This window comes from Hemitrygon akajei, chromosome 16, assembly GCF_048418815.1.
Source record: "Hemitrygon akajei chromosome 16, sHemAka1.3, whole genome shotgun sequence".
Classification (NCBI taxonomy): Eukaryota; Metazoa; Chordata; class Chondrichthyes; order Myliobatiformes; family Dasyatidae; genus Hemitrygon; species Hemitrygon akajei.
In genome coordinates this window covers 18,067,551-18,089,463 of record NC_133139.1, presented here as the reverse complement: position 1 = coordinate 18,089,463, position 21,913 = coordinate 18,067,551, and the positions used below count along the sequence as shown (strand labels likewise).

Here is a 21,913-nt window from a genome sequence, read left to right as displayed (position 1 = left end):
AATAAGAAGGTGGGGGGAGGGGAGGAAGAAACACAAGGTGATAGGTGAAACCAGGAGAGGAGGGTGGAGTGAAGTAAACAGCTGAGAAATTGATAGATTGGTGAAAGAGATACAGGGCTAGAGAAGGGGGAAACCTGATAGGAGAGAAGGACAAAAGGCCTTTGAAGAAAGGGAAGGAGAGAGCACCAGAGGGAGGTGATGGACAGGTGAGGAGATAAGGTGAGAGAGGGAAATTGGAACGGGGAATGGTGAAGGGAGGGGATTGCCAGAATTTTGAGAAATCGATGTTCATGCCATCAGGTTGGAGACTACCCAGACAGAATACAAGGTGTTGTTCCTCCAGCCTGAGAGTGGCCTCATTGCAACAGTAGAGGCCATTCACTGACATGTCAGAATGCGAATGAGAAGAGGAATTAAAATGTGCGGCCACTGGGAGATCCCGCTTTTTCTGGCAGACTCGGAAAAAGAGAGAAGGGGAAGGGGGGGAACACCAATAAGTTTAAAGTTTGAGGTTCAAAGTAAATTTATTATCAAAGTGCATGTATGTCACATATACAACCCTGAGATTCATTTTTTGCGGGCATTCACAGTAAATACAAGAAGCATGACAAAATCAATGAAACCAACAGGGCGGACAAAAAAAACCAATGTACAAATGACAGTGAATTGTGCAAATACAAAAAGAAAAAAATAAATAATAATAATAATAATAAATAAGCAATAAATATTAAGAAAATGAGATAACGATTCTTTGAAAGTGAGTCCTTGGGTTGTGGAAAAAATTCAGTGATAAGGCGAGTGAAGTTATCCCCTCTGGTTCAAGAGCCTGTTGGTTCAGGGGTAATAACTGCTCCTGAACCTAGTGGTGTGGATCCTGAAGTTCCTGTACCTTCTTCCTGATGGCAGCAGAGAGATGAGCGCATGGCCTGGATGGTGGGGGTCCTTGATGATGAAAGCTGCTTTCCTGTGACAGTGCTCCATGTAGCCAATGGTGTGGAGAGCTTCACCCATGATAGACTAGGCTGTATCCACTGCTTTATGTAGGCTTTTCCATTCAAGAGCATTTCTGTCGCCATACCAGGCCATGAGGAAACTGGTCAATAAACTCTTCACTGGACAGCTTTAGGAATTTGTCAAAGTCTTAAATGGCAAGCCGAATTTTCTCAAACTTCTAAGAAAGAGGTGCTGCCATGGTTTCTTCGTTATGTGCTGAACCCAGGACAGATCATCAGAAATGAAAACACCAAGGAATTTAAAGTTGCTTACCCTCTCTACTTCTGATCCTCCAATGAGGACTGGCTCATGGACCTTCAGTTTCCTCCTCCTGAAGTCAATAATCAGCTCCTTAGTCTTGCTGACATTGAGTGAGAGGTTGTTGTTGTGGCACCACTCAGCCAGAATTTCAATCTCACTCCTGTATGTTGATCCATCACTACTTAGCCTCACAGTCATAATTATAAAGTGAGTAGAGCAGGGGACTAAACAGACTTGTGGTACACCTGTGCTGACGGAGATTGTAGAAGAGTTGTTGCCAATCTGATCTGACTGGGGTCTGCAAGTGAGGAAAGCAAGGATCCAGATGGACAAGGAGGTATTGAGAGAGGTTTAGAGCGGATGACAGTAATGAACGCCTAGCTACAGTCAATGAAGAGCATCCTGATATATGCATCTTTGCTGTCCAGATGTTCCAGAGTTGAGAGAAGAGCCAATAAAATGGCATCTGCTGTGGATCTATTGTGATGATATGCAAAGTGGAGCGGATCCTAGTCACTGCTTAGGCAAGAGTTAATATGTTGCATCACCAACCTCTCAAAGAATTTCATCATAGCCATCAAAACAGGTTACTATGTTCCTCTTAGCACCCGTATAATTGAAGCCTATATGGAGCAATTATTAAAGAAATCGATGTTCATTCCATCAGGGTGGAGGCTACCCAGATAGAGTGTCATTTGTAGCTTGGTGGTTTGCCATCTTACCACTGTGTTAATATTTGAGAGTTTAAGTCCCATGAAACTGACTTGAACAAAATCTAATCTGGCATTCCAGCACAATGCCAAAAACTGCTATTACGTTGCCTCTTGCAGATGACTCCGAATCAGAATCAGCATCAGGTTTATTATCATGGACATATGTTGTGAAATTTTCTGTTTTGCGGTAGCAGTACAGTACAATACATAAAATATCCCCACCCCACCATTGAGCACACATCTACAAGGAGCACTGCCACAGGAAAGCAGCATCCACCATCAAGGACTCTCACCATCCAGGCCATGCTCTCTTCTCACTGCTGCCATCAGAAAGGAGGCACAGGAGCCTCAGAACACACAACACCAGGCTCCTGACCAGAGTGGATAACTTCACGCACCAACACTGAACTGATTCCACGACCTATGGACTCACATTCAAGGACTCTACAATTCATGTTCTCAATATCCATTATTGATTTATTATTAATATTTTGTATTTTTTTATTTTTGCATTTGCACGATTTGGTTGCCTTTTGCACATTGATTGTTTGTTCGTTTTGTGTGATGTTTTTCACTGATTCCATCACAATTCCTTGTATTTACTGTGAACGCCCGCAAGAAAATGAATCTCAGGGTGGTATATGGTGACATATATATACTTGGAACTTTGAACTTCCTTACGCAGGTAGAAAGATTCTATAAAACTATTTGATGAAGAAGAGGAGAAATCTACCCACGTTTTAAATCTCAAACAAGTCTGACGGTATATACAGGACCTTGAGATCATGTACCACCAGGCTCGAGGACAGCTTCTATCCCATTGTTTTAGACTGTTGAACTGACCTCTGATACGATAAAGATGAACTCCTGATTTTTCAAGCTACCTCGTCATGACCCTTGCACTTTACTTGTCTACCTGCACTGCACTTTCTCTGTGACTCTAACACTACAGTTTGAATTTGGTCTGGATGATATGCCAACAAAATCTTTTCACTATATCTCAGTACTTGTGACAATAATAAGCCAATTACTAACAGATCTTGTCACTGACATGTCACAGTTTATGAGCGCTTGCCATGCATAAATTAGTTACTTCCTTTCCCCACATTACAGTGGTGACTAATCTATGAAAATATTTCAATGACTTTCAAGTAGTTTGGTATTTCTGACATGATAAATATCACCATAATCCCTCTTGGTGCATAACTTCCTTCCCCATTCAAAAGCAAAAGAAATTTGCCTTGGCAACTGATCACTCTCAAAATTATTCTAAATATTGGGCAGGTCAGATGCTAATTATTATCATCAGAATTGAACAGAATAATAGAATTAATACACCCTCAGAACAGTGGGAAATTGGACAGAACAAGTTCAGGCTAGCAGAACATCCCTTTTGCCACTTAAAGTTAATCCCATTAAGCCAATTTGCTAATGTTTATTATAATTCAGAATAAATTCAGAATGTTTTGAAATCCTTTATAAAGGATCTTCTCTTTTTTAAATATACAACTACAATAAATACAACGTCAGACAAAATTAGGTTGTTAATAAGTAAGAAGCATTTATAAAGACTTGTAATCCATTTTAAAACATTATATTTAATAGGTGCCTCTCACTACCACATAGTTAAGTGATAATTAATAATAATTCTCCAAGAGGACCAGGGCCTTTTTGTGGTTTGCTGGCTTGCATGCCTCAATGACTCAGAGAGCTATGTTGGCTGGAGTCTAGACTTTATGCTTTGGCACTCAGTACAGTCACCCATGCCAAAAGGTCAAAGGGTAGAGGCCAGACTAACAGTGGTCCACCAGTCCTTCAGGGTTGGGGGTTCAACTCAGGTGTAATAATCCTGACAGGTCAAACAAAATTTTAATGGAAACAGCAATGAAGAATACTTCTACATCCAAGTGTGATGGCATTCCTGAATCTCCACCCAGGATGTGCATGACTGACAGTAAACCAAGGGGAAGCTAGTGACACGATGAAGGAAGCCACGAATGCCACCAGAGATAGAGAACTTTCATTGCTGCCCTAAATGCCAGTGGAAAAATCAGCAAAATAATATATTATGTATATTTATACTTGGCTTGGTTTACATCCAAGGTCTTGGTGAAGTGGAAGTCACTCTGACAACAATCAGGACAATGCAACAAAAATTGTGACAAGTTAGAGGTTATTTAAAGAAAACTTTGTTTTTGTGTTTACATCAGAAAGAGCAAGTTTTATTGGTGTTTTCATTTCCTTTTTTTATATTCCTTTTTCCCCTTTTACACTTTTCTATATCACTTTCTAACTTAGTGGTTAAGGGTTTGGCGGTTCAAGTCACTGTTCTGCATGAACACAGTTGATGTTTGTCACATTATACATCCCCAGCCTTTAACTTCCACATAGAGAACGTGACATTGAAATAGACTGGTATTGAATACTTCAGTAGCCAAAATAGATGGGAGAGTTGATGTTGTAAAGAGTGATAAGTCTGATGATATCTGAAGTCAGGTAATTGAGCCATTCGGAACGAGTGCAGAAACTTAAGTCCTTGTCAGCTTTAATATGTGGTGATTTTGAGGAAGCCTTCCAGAGTATTAATAGAAAATGTAAGCGAAAGTAGAAGCATAGTACTGGTTCAATCTAATAAAGGCAAATTCATAAAAAAGAATTTTTCTTTGTGCATAACATTCAATTCAAGACTATAAAAGAGATGAATTTCTACAATGTTAATAGCATTAAAGTTCCTGGAAGTAATCTGAGGGTCTGTTGGCTGCCATGACGATGGAACTGATAGGGAAACCTGAATGACCTTAACAGAACCATAAAAAGTTACAATAAGGAAGAGGGCCATTTGGCCCATTGTGTTAATGCTATATGTGGCTGGATTCAGAAGACTGCAAATGAACACAAGAACCTTGAAGCAAGTGTCAAAAGATCCCTGAGACAGTAGGAAAGTCAGATGAAAAATTGTTAAGAAGGCATTTGAGATGTTTCTCTTTTTTGGTTTGAAATGTGGAATACAAGAGCAGGATAGTCATGGCTGAACTATATTTCCCAACTATTGGTCCATTACCTGGTCAGTTACAAATCTTCCAGTGCTCCTCCAGGTTCTTTTCAAATGTGGCTGAAGGTTCCGGCTTCCCTCATTTTTGCAGGCAGCAATGCCAGGGCCCCATATACACTCAGTGGCCACTTGATTACGCACACCGGTACACCTGCTCGTTAATGCAGAGAGCTAACCAGCCGATCATGTGACAGCAACTCAATGCGTAAAAGCATGCAGACGTAGTCAAGAGGTTCAATTGTTGTTCAGATCAAACATCATAATGGAGACGAAATGTGATCTAAGTGACTTTGACCGTGGAATGATTGTGGTGAGAGACGGGATAGTTTAAGTACCTCAGAAACCGCTGATCTCCTGGGATTTAACACACAACAGTCTCTAGAGTTTGTAGAGAATGGCATGGAAAAACAAAAGATCATCCAATGAGTGGCAGTTCTGTCGGCTAAAATGCCTTGTTAATGAGAGAGCTCAAAGGAGAATGGCCAAACTGGTTCAAGCTGACAGGAAGGTGACAGTAACTCAAATAACTATGTGTTACAACAGTGATGTGCAGAAAAGCATCTCTGAATGCACATGTTATACCTTGAAGTGAATGGACTACAGCAGCAGAAAACCATGAACAGACACTCAGTCAATGATACTGACTGTAATTATTGAGTGAAAATAACTTTCCTTAGCTTCCCTCTAGAGCTTTTACTAATTAACTTCACATATCCTGAATATTCTTCTTCTTGCTAAGTGATGTGTTTTCTTACTGTCAAGATCAATAGTAGTGTTCTATTCCTCAATTAAATATCCCCACAGTCTCCTTTGTTCCAGAAAAAAATTTCAGCCTAGCTAGTTTTAACATATAACCATAGTTTTGTTGCTATGTCATTTATCACATAAACCAATGCCCCTTCAGTCCATGCACTGTAGAGAGCATTCTGACTGTTTGGTATGGAGGGGCCACCGCACAGGATTGCAAAAAGCTGCAGAGGGTTGGAAACCCAGCTCCATCATGGGCACTAGCTTTCTCACCATCAAGGACATCTTCAAAAGGCGATGCCTCAAAAAGGCAAAGTCCATCATGAAGGATCCCCACCACTCAGGACATGCTCTCTTCTTATTTCTACTGTCCGAAAGGAGATAGAAGAGCCCGACGACACACACTCAATGTTTTAGGAACTGCCTCTTCCCCTCCTTCATCAGATTTCTGAACAGACAATGAACCAATCCACCAACACTGCCTCACTATTTTTTCTCACTTTTTTCACTACTAATTTAAGTTTATGCACATATTTATCTCTTATTGGAATTTATATTTTTTTATGTATTGCACTGTACTGCTGCCACCAAACAATAAACTTGACAATGTATGTCAGTGATATTAAACCTGATGCTGATTCTAAATTCTGTATTTGTTCTACCAATTTCTACTGCTATCATATCCTCCTTATAGCAAACTGTACACACAACTCTAACCGATGGCTAATTTGTGTCTTATGTAGTTCTGGCAATACCATCCATTCTACATTTCAACCAAAGTCCAACTTCTCAAATGTCATCTAAAGCATTTTTTATCTGAGTGTCCTACTATCTCAGGGATCTAGTGGCACACACTTCAAGGTCTGTCCATTCCTTTGCATCAAGCCATTTAATCATGTATTTTCTCTTCTTGTTTTCCCTCTGAAATATATTATCATTCTCATTTGAATTCTTCATGTGAAATCAGATTAATCCTGACAGGATCATACAAGAATGAGAGAAATCTGAACCATCCTTAACAATCTTTCTCTTCTGCCACAGATAAGGGAAGTGCTAATACTCTCAGATTTCTGAACAGTCCATAAACCACTACCTCATTATTCCATTTCATGCTCTCTTTACTTATTTTTGTCATTTATAGTCATTTTAAATCTTCGCATTATACTGCTGCCACGAAACAACAAATTTCATGTCATATAACTCGGTGATTTTGATTCTGTTAAATCTGCATTTAGTTGTTTTTGAAAGGAAGTCATTAGGAATAAAAGCTGACACTGTACAGAAAATTATACCGCAAGAGCATCCAAAACTTCGCACTATGTACTGTTCATTTCCTAATGTGGTGATACATGCAAAGCTGATAGTGCTGTAAGGCTCCTGAACCAGCATGGGCAACTTCACTAACCTTAAGGCTGAACTGATACACAACCTATAGACTCAATTTCAAGGACTCTACAACTCATGTTCTCATTACTATTTTTTTTATTTACGATTGGCATGATTGTCCCCTTTTGCACATTGGATGTTAGTCAATTTTTGTTATGTATAGTTTTTCCACAAACTTTATTGTATTACTTGAATTTCCTGTAAATGCCCGCAAGAAAATGAATCTCAAGGTAGTAAGACTTTGAACTTTGAACATTGGCCGAAGGAGAAAATAGATCATTGTTTGAGACGATTTGAATATTCTCAATTCTTATTCAATTACTTTAGGATATCGGGGTAGTTTAGAACATAGGGATGGAGTAGCAGATCTTTTCAGCGTCGCAGTGGGATTAACTCTCTGAGGGGATAAATTGCAAAAACTGGAAAAGTAGGCTGAGTCAATCAAATGGACATTTTAAATATATCTGTTACATTAATTAAAAACAGAATATGCAAGAAATCATACAGTGTCAGTGTATAGAAAAAAATGAGTTAATGTTTGATGTTGATGACATTTCATTAAAACCAGGAGTTTAAGATGGAGAGAAAGATCATTGAGATTTACAATAGATTTTCAGGGCAGGAGAGATGAAATGACAAGTTACAAACACTTACAAGGAGCGCTGGCACAAGAAAGCAGCATCTATGATCAGACACCCCCACCATCCAGGCCATGCTCTCTACTCACTGCCGCCATTGGGAAGGAGGTACAGGAACCTTAGGTCCCAAAACACTAGATTCTGGAACAGCTATTACCCTCCAACCATCAGACTCCTGAACTAGTGTGGAGAACTTCTCTCAACTGAACACTGAACTGATTCCACAATCTACAGTCTCAATTTCAAGGACTCGATAACTCATGTTCGCAGTATTAATTTTTTATTTTAATTTTCATAATTTGTCTTCTTTACACTAAGTTGTGTGCTTAATCCTTTGTCCTACTGGCTTTACAGTTATGACTGTGAGGCAAAGCACAGTTCCAAAGCCTATTCAAGTTTGCTGATGAAACCACTATTGCACGTTGAATCACAGGTGGTAATGATTCAGCATATAGAAAGGAGATTGAAAATCTGGCTGAGTGGTATCATAACAACAACCTCTCACGCAATTTCAGGAAGACCAAGGAACTGATTATGGACTTCATGAGAAGGGACAAGAGGTCCATGAGCCAATCCTCATTGGAGGATCAGAATCAGATTTATTATCACCAGCATGTGTTGTGGAATTTGTTAACTTAGCAGCAGCAGTTCAATGCAATACATAACATAGAAGAAAAAGATAAATAAGTAAATTAATTACAATATGTACATTGAATAGATAAAAAATCATGCAAAAACAGAAATAATATATTTTAAAAAGTGAGGTAGTGTTTATGGGTTCAATGTCCATTTAAGAATCGGACGACAGAGGGGAAGAAGCTGTTCCTGAATCACTGAGTGTGTGAGTGTGTGCCTTCAGGCTTCTGTACCTCCTTCCTGATGGGAACACTGAGACAAGGGCATGCCCTGGGTGCTGGAGGTCCTTAATAATGGATGCTGTCATTCTGAGACACTGCTCCTTGAAGATATCCTGGGTACTTTTGTAGGCTAGTCCCCAACATGGAGCAGACTAAATTTACGACCCTCTGCAGCTTCTTTCAGTCCTGTGCAGTAGCCCCACCCCCTGCCCCCACCATACCAGACAGTGATGCAGTTGTCACAATGCTCTCCATGGTACATCTACAGAAGTTTTTGAGTGTATTTGTCGACATACCAAATCTCTTCAAACTCCTAATGAAGTATAGTCTTCCCTTCTTTGTAGCTGCATCGATATGTTGGGACCAGGTTAGGTCCTCCGAGATTTTGACACCCAGGAACTTGACACTGCTCACTCTCTCCACTTCTGATCCCTTTATGAGGATTGGCGTGTGTTCTTTTGTCTTAGCCTTCCTGAAATCCACAATCAGCTCTTTAGTCTTACTGATGTTGAGCGCCGGGTTGTTGCTGTGACACCATTCCACTTGCTGGTATATCTTGCTCCTGTACACCCTCTCATCTCCATCCGAGATTCTACTAATAATGTTCGTATCATCAGTAAGTTTATATTTGGTATTTGAGCTATGTCTAGCCACACAATCATTGGTGTAACGAGAGTAGAGCAGTGGGCTAAGCACACAGCCCTGAGGTGCACCAGTGTTGATCATCGGTGAAGAACAGATATTATTACCCATCTGCATAGATTGTGGTCTTCTGGTTAGGAAGGTGAGGACCCAATTGCAGAGGTGGAGAAGGTTAGCAACTTTAAATTCCTGGGTAATATTATTTCGGAAGACCTGTCCTGGGCCAAGCACACAAGCGCAATTACAAAGAAAGCATCATTATTTCCTCAGGAGTTTGCAGATGTTCAGCATGACATGTATAAGCTTGCCAAACTTCTACAGATATGTAATGGAGAGTGTATTGACTGGATGCATCACCTCCTGGTATGGAGTCACCAATGCCCTTTACTAGAAAAGCATACAAAAAGTAGTGCTTACCAGTCCATCACGGGTAAAGCCCTCTCAACCACTGAGTACATCTACATGAGATGCTGTCCCAAGAAAGCAGTATCCATCATCAGGGACCCCTATCACCCAGGTCATGCTCTCTTTTCTCTGCTGCCAACATGAAGAAGGTACTAGAGCTTCAAGACTCACACCACCAGGTTCAGAATCAGTTATTACCCTCAACCATCAGGTTCTTATTTCACAGGGGATAACTTCACTCAACTTCACTTGCCCCATCACTGAGTTGTTCCCTCAACCAATGGACTGACTTTCATCTCATGCTCTCGATATTTATTGCTTATTTATTTATTATTGTTTTGTTTTTTTTTTGCATTTGCACAGTTTGCTGTCTTTTGCACAATGCTTGATACCCAAGTTGGTGCAGTCTTTCATTGATTCTGATATTGCTATTATTCTATAGATTTGTTGAGGATGCCCACAAGAAAATTAATCTCAGCATTATATATGGTGACATATATGTACTTTGATAATAAAGTTTATTTTGAACTGTGAACATTGGTTATTTTCCGTCTTCGTTTATGTGTAGTCTTTCTATTATATTTCTTTATTTCCTGCAAATGCCTGCAAGTAAATGAATCTTAACGAGGCATATACGTACTTTGATAATAAATTTACTTTGAACTTTGACCTTGTCCAGGGTGCAAGAAGTAAGTTAAAGCTTTAGCGAATAAGAGAAGGGAGGTCTGGTTAAGATGTAAATAGGTCAAGCAAAATTGTTTGATATTATCAATAATAGGGAGAATAAAAGCAGGGTGAATATCTAAAAAATGTGAGAATCATAAACTAAAACTATCAGAAACTCCTGAACTCAATTCTGAATCCAGAAGCTGGAAGAAACGTTATTATTCCTCAAGCTTATATCAGGCTCCAAGGAAATAGAGCACGAGGCTGAAGACACAGAGGTGTAAGTGAGAGCAGTTAAAGAGAATTAAAGTTACAGCTAAATTGAAGCATAAATTATATTTGAAGACTGAATGGACATGTTTTACAAAATGGTCCAGTATGTATTTCCTTATTTTTCCACTAAGGACCAACATTGAGACAAATTTGCTAATGAACAAAGAAGTTTATCTTTGATATTTCCCTCTCTCTCTCTTTCTCACTCTTCCTCTCTCAGAGTCTCCTTTTTTCTCTCTCACTCCCTCACACACATGCACAGAGATAGTGCTTGACTTACTATTTCCTGCACTTTCTTTTTAATTATTATTATTATTTTCCTGTATTTTCAGTATTTAGCTTTCCGAATATCATCTGTGTGACCACTGAGATTTCCTGCTGACAGTTCCATTGATTGTGTTTAATGGGACACAAGAGCATTTCAAATTCAGTTTGCTAACGTAGTAAAGTGGATTATAACACTTTCACACAATACTGAAGTCAAAGAATCCAACAAGGAAATAGATGCAGGAATTTACACAAATTAGTTTCAGTTGTTGGGAAATCATGCTGCTGCTAGAAGCAATTGTGCAATAGCCGGAAGATTGAATTTTTAATCAAGAGTATGACATTGGGATAACCAGTTTAAATCCATTGTGTTCTCAATAGTCAACAGGAAGTTCAGAAATGACACCAAGGAATTTATGTCAAGCAATTAATTTTTGCTGAAATTATAGAGACAAGATGTTACTCTTAAGAATACTAGGCTCTCCCTCATTGTCTGAATGCAGTTAATTGTTTTAATGTCTTTAGAACATGAAAGAAATTTAGCTTCAGGGAAAGGGAGGATTGAATTACTGAACAGATGCTTTCTTAGCAATTTGTGCCATAGATTTATGTCAGGATCCAGAAAATTATAAAAACACAGGTGCTAGAATTTTGAAAACTCAAGAGAAAATGATAGAAATGCTCAGCAGGGAAGAAAACTTCTGTGGCAAGGTAAACAGAGGTAACAGCTTAGGACAAAGACCCTTCATCATTCCATCTTGCCCCAGCTAACACCATAGAATGCAATTCTGAACAAAAGCTTTATTTCTCAAATGGCCATCAAAATATATAGTGAAATATGGTGATTGTGTCAACGGACAACCCAGTCCAAGGACGTGCCTGCAAATACCACCTTACTTCCAGCGGCAACATTACATGCCTGCAAATTACTAACCTTAACCTGTTCTGTGGGAGGAAACCAGAGCACCCAAAGGAAACCCATGCAGTCAAGGCGAGAATGTACAAACTCTTTACAGGCAGGGCGGGAATTGAACCCTGATCACTGATGCTGTAAAAGCAGTTTGCTAACCACCACTCTACTGTGCCGATCTTCAAAATATTCAAAAATAAATCCAGAAACATTGCAGTTGGACTCCATGGTGGGCTTGTGAAAGGGGGGGGGGGCATGGGGCTAGCAACACCATCCTGTAAAAACCCAGAGCTGCAGAAACACCATCAGAAGCTCCAAAGACCTTATCCCTGGGAGCCAGGACAGAGTCTGTCAGTGGCCAGTGGCCCAGTAGGGGTAATGGGCTTATCTAAAGTATTGCAGTTGGGAGGTTTGTCTGATTCAAGGAATTTGCACAAATACGAATTGGCATGTGTAAACCTACTGCTTATACAGACACAAGGACATTGTTAAATTAATCCAGGGTCTCTGCAGATAGGTTCCAAAATATATAATAGACTTTTCCAAAGTTCTTAGGCTATAGCCAAATTGCAAAAGAAATGATTTATTTAAAAATTATCAGAAACATTGAAAAGTTATAAACTGTGAATGAGACCATATGTGTACATTATACTCCAAGAGCAAGGACTGGACCACACACAGGCACCTTTCCTTCCAACTGTCCTCAGTGCAAGATTAGTTGTACATCATGGTATGGCACTTATATTCCTTTAAAGCATAAACTTCAAAAGATAAATGCTCGGCAAGAACATAACTATTTATTTTATAAATGGTCCTTCGGCATTAATAGGACATAGCTGTCAAGAAAACAAGCAAAGAAATGAAAAATACTCTGAGGAAACTGGCATCCTATTGGTTCACAACTGTGAGGATTTCACCATTATGCCTTTATATGGGAACTTCACTCAAAGGGGTAACTGGTCCAGGATGGAGCCACAGCATTCGAACAGATTTTCTCATGGAGAACCCTTGGAAAGCTGAGACAAAATTAATCATAATTGGCTTATTATTGTCACATAGTAGAGTGAAAAGATTTGCTTTGTATACCTTTAGACAGATCTTTCCAAACATACAACAGTTATATCAAATGTAACGAATAGATTTGCTGAGAGTAGATTGCAATGAGTCACGATGCTTTGGCTCCACCTTGTAGCTAATGGGAGTAGAAAATATAAATATAATGAGGGAAATACTTGCTCATGCACCTGACCGGGACACACCTAGAAACAAGGTCATTTGTGTCAGGATGTTGTTTCTGGATTTCAGTTCTGATACAGTGAGGCAAAGTGAGAGACTTGATGTTGTAGAACTTAGTATTGAGACTGGATGGCCAGATGAAAGTTTAGGGGTTTGTCAAGATTCTAAAACTTTGGTAAACTTATGTAGACGTGTAGTGGAGAGTATATTGGCTGGCTGCATCACAGCCTGGATTGAAAACACTAAAGCCCTTGGATGGAAAATCCAACAAAAAGTAGTGGATACAGCCCAAGAGTAAAGCCCTCCCCACCACTGAGCACAGCTACATGAACTGTCATCACAGGAAAGGAGCATCCAACACCAGGGACACCCATCACCCAGTTTATGCCCTCTTCTCAATGCTGCCAACAAGAAGGTGATTCAGGAGCCTTGTCTCATACCACCAGGTTCAGGAACAATTATTACCCCTCAACAATCAGGCTCTTGAACCAAGGGGATAAATTCACTCAATTTCACTTGCCTATCACTGAAATGTTCCTACAACCTATGGATTCTCTTTCAAGGACTCAATATTTATTCATCTCAGGTTCTCAATATTTATTGTTTATTTATTTTTATTATTAGTTTTTTTTTGTATTTGCACAGGTTGTTGTCTTTCACACACTGGTTGAATGCCCAAGTTAGTGTGCTCTTTCATTGATTCTATTATGTCTATTATTCAGTTTTGGATTTATTGAGAATGCCTGAAAGAAAATGAATTGCAGGTTGTATATGGTGATATAAATGTACTTTGATAAGAAATTTACTTTGAACTTTCAAACTTTAAAAGATGAAATTGTTAATTAACCTTGTTACAATAGCCCATAGATAGATTGGTCAGATTGGGAGTAGATGGGCTATCGAAGTGGGGGAAACCGGAAACTCAGGTTCACTCCAGTGTATTGAATGCAGGTACACTGAGCACCAGTAATTGGTTTCTCTGCTGTAGAGATCACATTGTGATCAATGAGTGTAGCAAGGAAAAAGTGCAAGGGATCAGAAACAGGTTTAATATCACTGGCATATGTTGTAAAATTTGATGTGCTGCTGCAGCAGCAGTACATTAATAATAAAGAAAACTATAAATTATAATAAGAAATATATTTTTAAAAATTGATTAAGTAATTAGCACAAGAAGAGAGCAAAATATTGAGGTGGTGTACATGGGTTCATCCATTCAGAAATCTGATAGCGGAGGGAAAGAAGCTGTCCATAAAGCATTGAGTATGTTTCTTCAGGCTCCTGGATCTTCTCCTTGATGATAACAACGAGAAGAGGGCATGCCCTGGATAATGAGGGTCTTTAATGATAGATACTACCTTTTTGATTCTGATTCTGAAATGCTGAGAAGAGTGGAGGGGAAGGTGGTGGAGATGTTCATTACCACAGCCGGACTGTCCGAGCATGCACTGCAACTCCGTATTTTGTAAGCTTTACGTTCTTACTCTCGGACTGTTCCCAATCACCCGTCAACCAGGTGACCTTCTTTATAGTTTATCTTCAGGACAACACGGGCTTCTGAGATATTTTCTGTGTCCTACTCATCTCTTCCTCACATTCCCTGCAAGCGAATGCTAAAACTTCAGGAACTCAAAACCAAGTTCAAGTTATCAATTCAAAAACAGCAACCATCTATAAAAACCTGCTATCTTAGCTCTTGATTAAACTCAAAGTGCAAACTCATTTTGTAAGACAATATTCTATGGCATAATTTGTTTTCTTTCAGTGATGTCACTAAAGACCATAAGACAGAGGAGCAGAGTCTGTTCCATCATTTGATCATAGCTGTTTTATCTTTCCTAACAACCCTATTCTTCTGATTTCTTCCCGTAACCTCTGACATCACTAATCAAGAAACTAACAACCTCTGTTCTAAATGTACTCGCTTTAAATGACTCGCCCTCCACAGCCATCTGTGGCAATGAATTCCACAGATTCACATCCCTCTGCCTAAAGAAATTATTCCTCATCTCTGTTCGAAAGGGACATCCTACTATTCTGAAGCTGTGTCCTCTGGTTCTAGACTCTCCCGCTCTTGAAAACACTCTCACTATGTCCACCCTATCCTGATCTTCCAAAATTCAATAGGTTTCAATGAGATTCCCCCCACCCTGTATCCTTTTAAATTCCAGCGAGCACAGGCCAGGAGCCCTAAAAGCTCCTCATACATTTTAATTCCCATGATAGTTCTCATAATGCTCTATTGGAGCCTCTCCAATGACTGTATATTGCATATGAGATCCAAACTGCCATTTCTTTGTTCCCAATTACTACCTCTCCAGCATCATTTTCCAGCAGACCAATGTCTACTCTTGCCTCTCTTTTTATATATTTGAAAATATGTCCTCTTTTATATTACTGGATAACTTACTTCTGTATTTCATCTTCTGTCTCCTTGTTTTTTTTTTGCCTTCTGTTGCTTTTAGAAAGCTTCCCACTCCAAAGCTTTCCACTATTTTTGCTATACTGGATGCCTTCTCTTTTGCTTTTGTGCTGTCTTTGACTTCCCTTGCCAGCCATGGTTGCATCATCCTCCCTTTAGAATGCTTCTACTTTGCAATGAACTGATCATACGTTTTCCAAATTACCTCAAGAAACTCCAACCATTGCTGCTCTACTGTCATCCCTGATAATGTCTCTTTCATATCAACTTTGTCCAGATTCTCACACATGCCTCTGTAGTTAAATTTACTCAACTGTGATACTAACTGTGATTTTAGCTTCTCCGTCTCAAACTGAATGGTGAATTCTATCAATACTTCATCATTTTCTCCTAAGGGTTCCTTTACCTTAAGCTCCTAAATGGCCAAAAGATCCATTGTGTTTTGGGATTAGCAGGAAAAAAAACTGAAAAAGAATGAAATACTTTGTTACCTCCCTCTACTCTGTAGAATGTTAGGAGAAGAGAAAAAACTGACAGAGTTCCTGGGGAAGAAAATGAACTGAAACATGTCTATATGTGATCACAATGCAAGAGAAATCTTCAAATAATGAACAAATGTGTTGGATGGTATATTTGACATTTGGATAGAAAAAAAGGAACAATGATACAAATAGTGATTATAGTTTCTTCATAAAATCACACATCAAAGAAGGCAGCAACTGGCGCTTCAATCCCTATATTAACTCATCAGTTAATAACACTTCGGGGTGATTGATAAGTTTGTGACCCAAGGTAGAAGGAGATGAGTTATTAAACTCAAGTTTTCTGCATAATCACTCAAAGAATTGAACTGCATGTGCATGTAACGAGAGCTGTACAACTCATCTCCTTCTACCTTAGGCCATGAACTTATCAATCACCCATCTGTGGACACTTTCTGGAGGTCCAAGATCTGTATGCTCCACGACCGCTGGACTAAGTGTGTAAATGTAGGAGGGGACTATGTTGAAAAATAAATGTGCTAGGTTTTCTAAAATTGACTCCTTCTACCTTAGGCCATGAACTTGTCAATCACGCCTCATATGTCCATTATCATTTTCAAATCTGCTATTGAAATTTTTTTCATCAAATCTCCAGGCTTTGTCTTCCAGGTTGTTAATACAATAAAGCAATGAAGAATATGCTGAGGGGCTTCAGGCTTAGAAGCATCAAACACAGAAAATCAGAAACAAGTTAAACAAAATAATTTGTACTTTATCAATGGTTCACACATACATCAAATAATTTCGTCTACTTCCAAGAAAATCTTTCAGGCTGAAGCATGTTTGGATACACAATGTGATCAAATCAGACACACAGTATTTACTGAGAAAAATATTTTCCAAATAAAATAAACCTGAGTGATTTAAAAAATAAAGCAAATTTACACTCTGTGGCCACTTTATTAGGTACCTCCTGTATCTAATAATAATGGCCACTGAGTGTACGATTGTGGACTCCTGTTGCTGTGGCCCATCCACTTCAAGGTTCGATGTATTGAGCATTCATAGACTGTCCTCTGCATATCACTGTTGTAACGTGTGGTTACCGACACTTTCTTGTCAGCCTGAACCAGTCGGCCATTCTCCTTTGACCTCTCTCATTAACAAGGTGCTTTTGCTCACTTGGCATTTTTTCTGTTTTTCACCATTCTCTGTAAACTCCAGAGACTGATGCACAGAGACCCCCCCCCCCCCCCCCTCCAGTTTGTGAGATACTCAAACCATTCCACCTGGCACCAAAAATCATTTAACGGTCAAAGTCACTGAGATTGCATTTCTTCCCCATTCTAATGTTTGGTCTGAACAACAACTGAACTTCTTGACCATGCCTGTATGCTTTAATGCATTGAGTTTCTGCCATATGATTGGCTGTTCAGATATTTGCATTAACAAGCAGGTATACCTCATAAAGAAAACACATAGTACACTGCAGATGCTGTTGTCAAATCAAGATGTACAAAAGATCTGGATGAACTCAGCAGGTCGGGCAGCATCCGTTGAAATGAGCAGTCAATGTTTCGGGTTGAGACCCTTCGTCAGGACTCGTCAATGTTTCAGGTCGAGACCTTTCGTCAGGACATCTAGGGGAGGGGAGAGGTGTTCAGAGGGAAGTGTAAGAGGTTAGTCAGAGCTAGGATTTTCTTTACACCAAGAGTGGTAGGTGCGTGGAACACACTGCTGGGGTGGTGATAGAGGCAGATATACTAAGAACATTTAAGGGACTCTTAGATAGGCACATGGATGAAAGAAAGATGGAGTGCTATATGGGAGGGAATTGTTAGATTGGTCTTGGAAGAGGGTAGAGTGTCAGCACAACATTTGTGGGCTGAAGGGTGTGTACTGTGCTGTACTGTTCCACGTTCTGAGTAGTAACTCTGTTTCTCTGCTGACATTTTCTCACTGACCTGCTGAGTATTCCTGTCTTATTGTATCTTACTTCAGATTTCCAGTGACTGTAGCATTTTACTTTGGCCTGATGGGAAACTCTAATGGAAAATATTTACCTTTGCACTAAGATGAAGTCATTTCAAAATCAATGTTTTGATCCCCCGTAATAGAACCTTCACAATCATTTTCTTCTCATAGGCAGCTGCATTGATTTTTTATCACACTCTAAAAGCCCAAAGTCAATAATGCATTAATTTCAAAAAGACTTATTGACAAGATTTACACCTCAAGCAGCCATTTCCACAAATTGTGTTTAACAAATGGATTTCCAGGGGATATAGTCAGGGTGTGAATCAAAGGAAGGAGAACATTTCAGGCTGCCACTGCAATGGTTGTTTTTTTTAAGTTCACATGGATAGTTTTGGGGACAGAGATGGGAGTTCGGAGACAAGTTGGGATTTAGGGGCAGGGATGGGGGAGGTAGAGGTCAGATTTGGGGTTTAGGGACAGGGATGTGGAGGAGTTCAGGCTGGAAAACATGACAATAATTGAGGCCTGCCCCCCCCCCCCCCGCACATCCTTGGGTTGCTTTGGTTAACGCAAATGACACATTTCACTGTGCGTTTTGATGTACATGTGATGAATAAATAAATCTGAATCACTGATAAAATCTTTGATGTAAACAGCTTGTTTGAGTAGATTAGTGCAATTAGAACCTGCTGTTGTGATTGTGAATTACACATTAAACCAAAGATCTCTAACAGATGAATGACTACATACACGTATACTGTCAAATGAGACAATGTTTCCCCAGACCAGGGTGTAAAGCACAGTAGTACACATACAGTAACACACACATAACACACAATAACTTAGGAAAGTAAGAATAAATTCTACAAATAAATTATGCATAGATAAGCAAAGTAAAGTGCATAAAATAAATACTGTAGGGTACAGAACCCATTAACCGGTGGCATGTTGAATGGGATGTGACAGAGAGTTCAGAAGGCTAAAGGAAGAAGCTGCCTCCCATCCTGACCATTCTTCTTTTTATGCATCAGGTTCTCCTGCCTGAAGACAGAAAGTCAAAGCGGATGCTGGAATAATGGGTGGGATCCTTGATAATGTGATGGGAAGATCCCTATGATCCTCTCAGCCATTCTCATAGTCCTTTGTAGGGAATTCCAACCGATGCTTTGCAGTTCTCATACCAGATGAAGATGCAGCTTGTCTGGACACTCATAATTGTCAAGAAATTTGCAACTGTGAAATAATTGATAAAGGTTGATAGTAAACAAGATTATTAGTTCATCTCAAGGTTGGATGAGATGACTAATAAAATTCCTTAAACATTTTACATTATAAAAACTATGGTTTTGCAGTGTATGTTGATTCAATGCTACTGATACTGATTCAAAATTAAATTTGGATTGGAGTTAGCTTTATACTAGTTGGCAACCTGTTAAAGCAAGGCTGGGTTACTAACACCTTTGAACTATTTCCTCGAGTGCATACATCAAATACTGTTTTGGAAATTAATTGACACAGTACTAAAGTATTGACTAGCACACTGTACTAGTAGTTATACCTTTACACATACTGTAAGCTGTATGGGTCCTAATGCCCTTCCCTTGGACAACATCGGTGGTGTACAGAGGGGAGACTTGCAGCATGGGCAACTGCCGGTCTTCCATACAACCTTGCCCAGGCCCGTGCCCTGGAAACTTTAAAGGCGCACATCCATGGTCTCATGAGACTAACGGAGGCCCACACACACACACACTGTATAATTTCTTGTTAAATTGGTCAGAGGTTATTCAGGTAATTACACCCTTACATTCTGCACTGGAGAGGTAACATGCTGTGACACAAGGAATAGTGTTGGATATCAGTGCCAGGTATTTCCTGTTTAATCATGCCCCTAAACTTAAATGCTGAGTTGAAAAGATTTCCAAAGTAGTGAGCGAAAAGGAAGGTGATAGAGCATGCTGATTTGTAATCTCCCAGCTGCAAGTTAAACCACTACAAAATAGATTGTGAGTACTTGCTACCCAGTCTTGGAAGATATGAGTGAATATGAATGATGTGGTCACCTATGTTACTGAGATAGTACGGAACAAATTAATTAGTATGCTCTCATAAGATGAAAGTAAGAAAGCTGGGTTCCTTGCTTTTGGAATTGAAGATATGAGATAAATCAATTGATGATTATTCTCCTTTAAGGCCTGGTCTCATCGGAAACAAGACTAACATTTAATAGCTATTGAAGTTGAATCACTGAGAGGCTTTCTCCAATTGCTGCAGTCAGGGTAATCCCACAGTGATGTTGAAGAGATTTCTAAGATCTTCCACCAGTGATGATGAAGGAACAGCAAAACTTTCCTAAATCAGAATTGTGTGTAATTAGTGGGAACAAGCAGAGAACATTAGTTTCTCAGTCTTCCAATAATTTCTTTCCCTTCCTCCTCCTCTTTATCCATTCTTCTTTCACTCATCCTCTTTTCCTCACCTTTCTCTGGTGTCCCTCCTCCTTCCCTTTCTCCCATGGTCCACTGTCCTCTCCCATCAGATTCCTCCTCCTTCAACCCATTACTTCTTCCAGCTTCTCACTTCATGCCATCCTCCCCCACCTTACCCACTTTCATGCTCATCTATCACCTGCCAGATTGTACTTTTTCCCCTCTGCCACCTTCCTAATCCGGCTTCTTCCCCCTTCCTTTCCAGTCCTAATGAAGGATCTCGGCCTGATATGTTGATTGTTTAATTCCATAGATGCTGCCTGATTTCCTCCGGCACTCTGTGTGTGTTGCTCAAGATCTCCAGCATCTGCAAAATGTTTTTGTGTGAAGATTGTATGTACTGCAGGCACTGTCTACCAGTGGGGCAGGGGATGAAGATGCCAAGCAGTAAATTGGTTGTTGGTCTTACAAGGCTTTGCCTTAGATCAAAAGTTCCCAACGTTCTTTATGCCATGAACCAATACCATTAAAGAAGACCCCAGGTTCAGAGCCCCTGCCTTAGATTAATTTACTGAAACCGCATTAATTCACAAGATTAAAGAGATTCCCATCATAATTCTGTCATCTAGAATGGTTGTGAAGGCAAAAAGTGAAATACTTGGTGTGAGATAACCAGCCACTAACTTTCTCTTATAGTCAGAGAATTCATGTCGTTGACTCGGTTATTGAAGATTCTGAGGAGTTACTCCCCAGAATAGCGGTTTTTGGAGATACACGAAAGACATTCAATGTGAAGGGAGATGGTCAGAAACACTCTTGTTAAAAGGCAAATTTCGGAGAGGAAGGGACATCTTGGGAGAATAAACACTACTTGCTACTTACTACTGAGGAAGAAAATGAATCTCGGGGTAATATATGTTGACAGATATGTTACTTGGCACTAAATTTATTTTCAACTTTGAACTGCTATGTATGTCTTGTTGCATGCTGGCTTCATTATCTGAGGAGTTTCAATTATAACTGACAACTGTTCAATTATTAGACAATTCCCTGCTTCCAGATTTATGATGAATAGAAGGTTATTAGTGAAGAAACTGAAGGTGATTGGCCTTAGGTCACTGCTTTGAGGAACTCCTGCAAAAATATCTTCGGTCAGGAATGAATGGCTATCACCTGCTGCAAAAGGAAGTTCTCTACACATTTTCCAGCAACTTTGTGTGGCTGTGGTTAGAGCAAAGGTAACTGGAAATAATCTGACTTTATATGTTGCTCAGATTTAGCCACACATTGAGGTAAGCTGTTCCTCATGGTATTTTCATGCCACGTCTGGTGACACGTTGCTTTGAAATGAAGAGTTATGACTCTCAGCTGTTTACCCATGCTTAAATCAAGTGATCCTGGTAAACCACAGTGAGCATCAGTGACTGATTATTGGTGGATAATTACTGCTTGATAACATTGTCAAGGACACCTTTACTAGGAATTGACTGAATACTTATGTCAGGTTATTTTGGACTTGATGGTATGACCTGCCAACTTGCCACCCCTAGCTCAGGT

At 39.6% G+C, this 21,913-nt stretch overlaps 1 protein-coding gene across 2 annotated transcripts in view; it reads right to left on the bottom strand.

The window, feature by feature from the left end:
• The window catches only part of LOC140739789 (guanine nucleotide-binding protein subunit alpha-14-like), a 72,242-nt gene that overhangs the window by 27,465 nt on the left and 22,864 nt on the right, over window positions 1-21,913 (bottom strand). Inside the window, exon 1 of one of the 2 annotated variants that reach the window (XM_073068314.1) lies at window positions 18,014-18,116. The exons of the other annotated variant lie outside the window; for it this stretch is intronic. The gene's annotated coding sequence lies outside the window, so the exon portion shown is untranslated. Of the gene's footprint in view, window positions 1-18,013; window positions 18,117-21,913 lie in introns of those variants that run through there. 2 annotated transcript variants of the gene reach the window in all.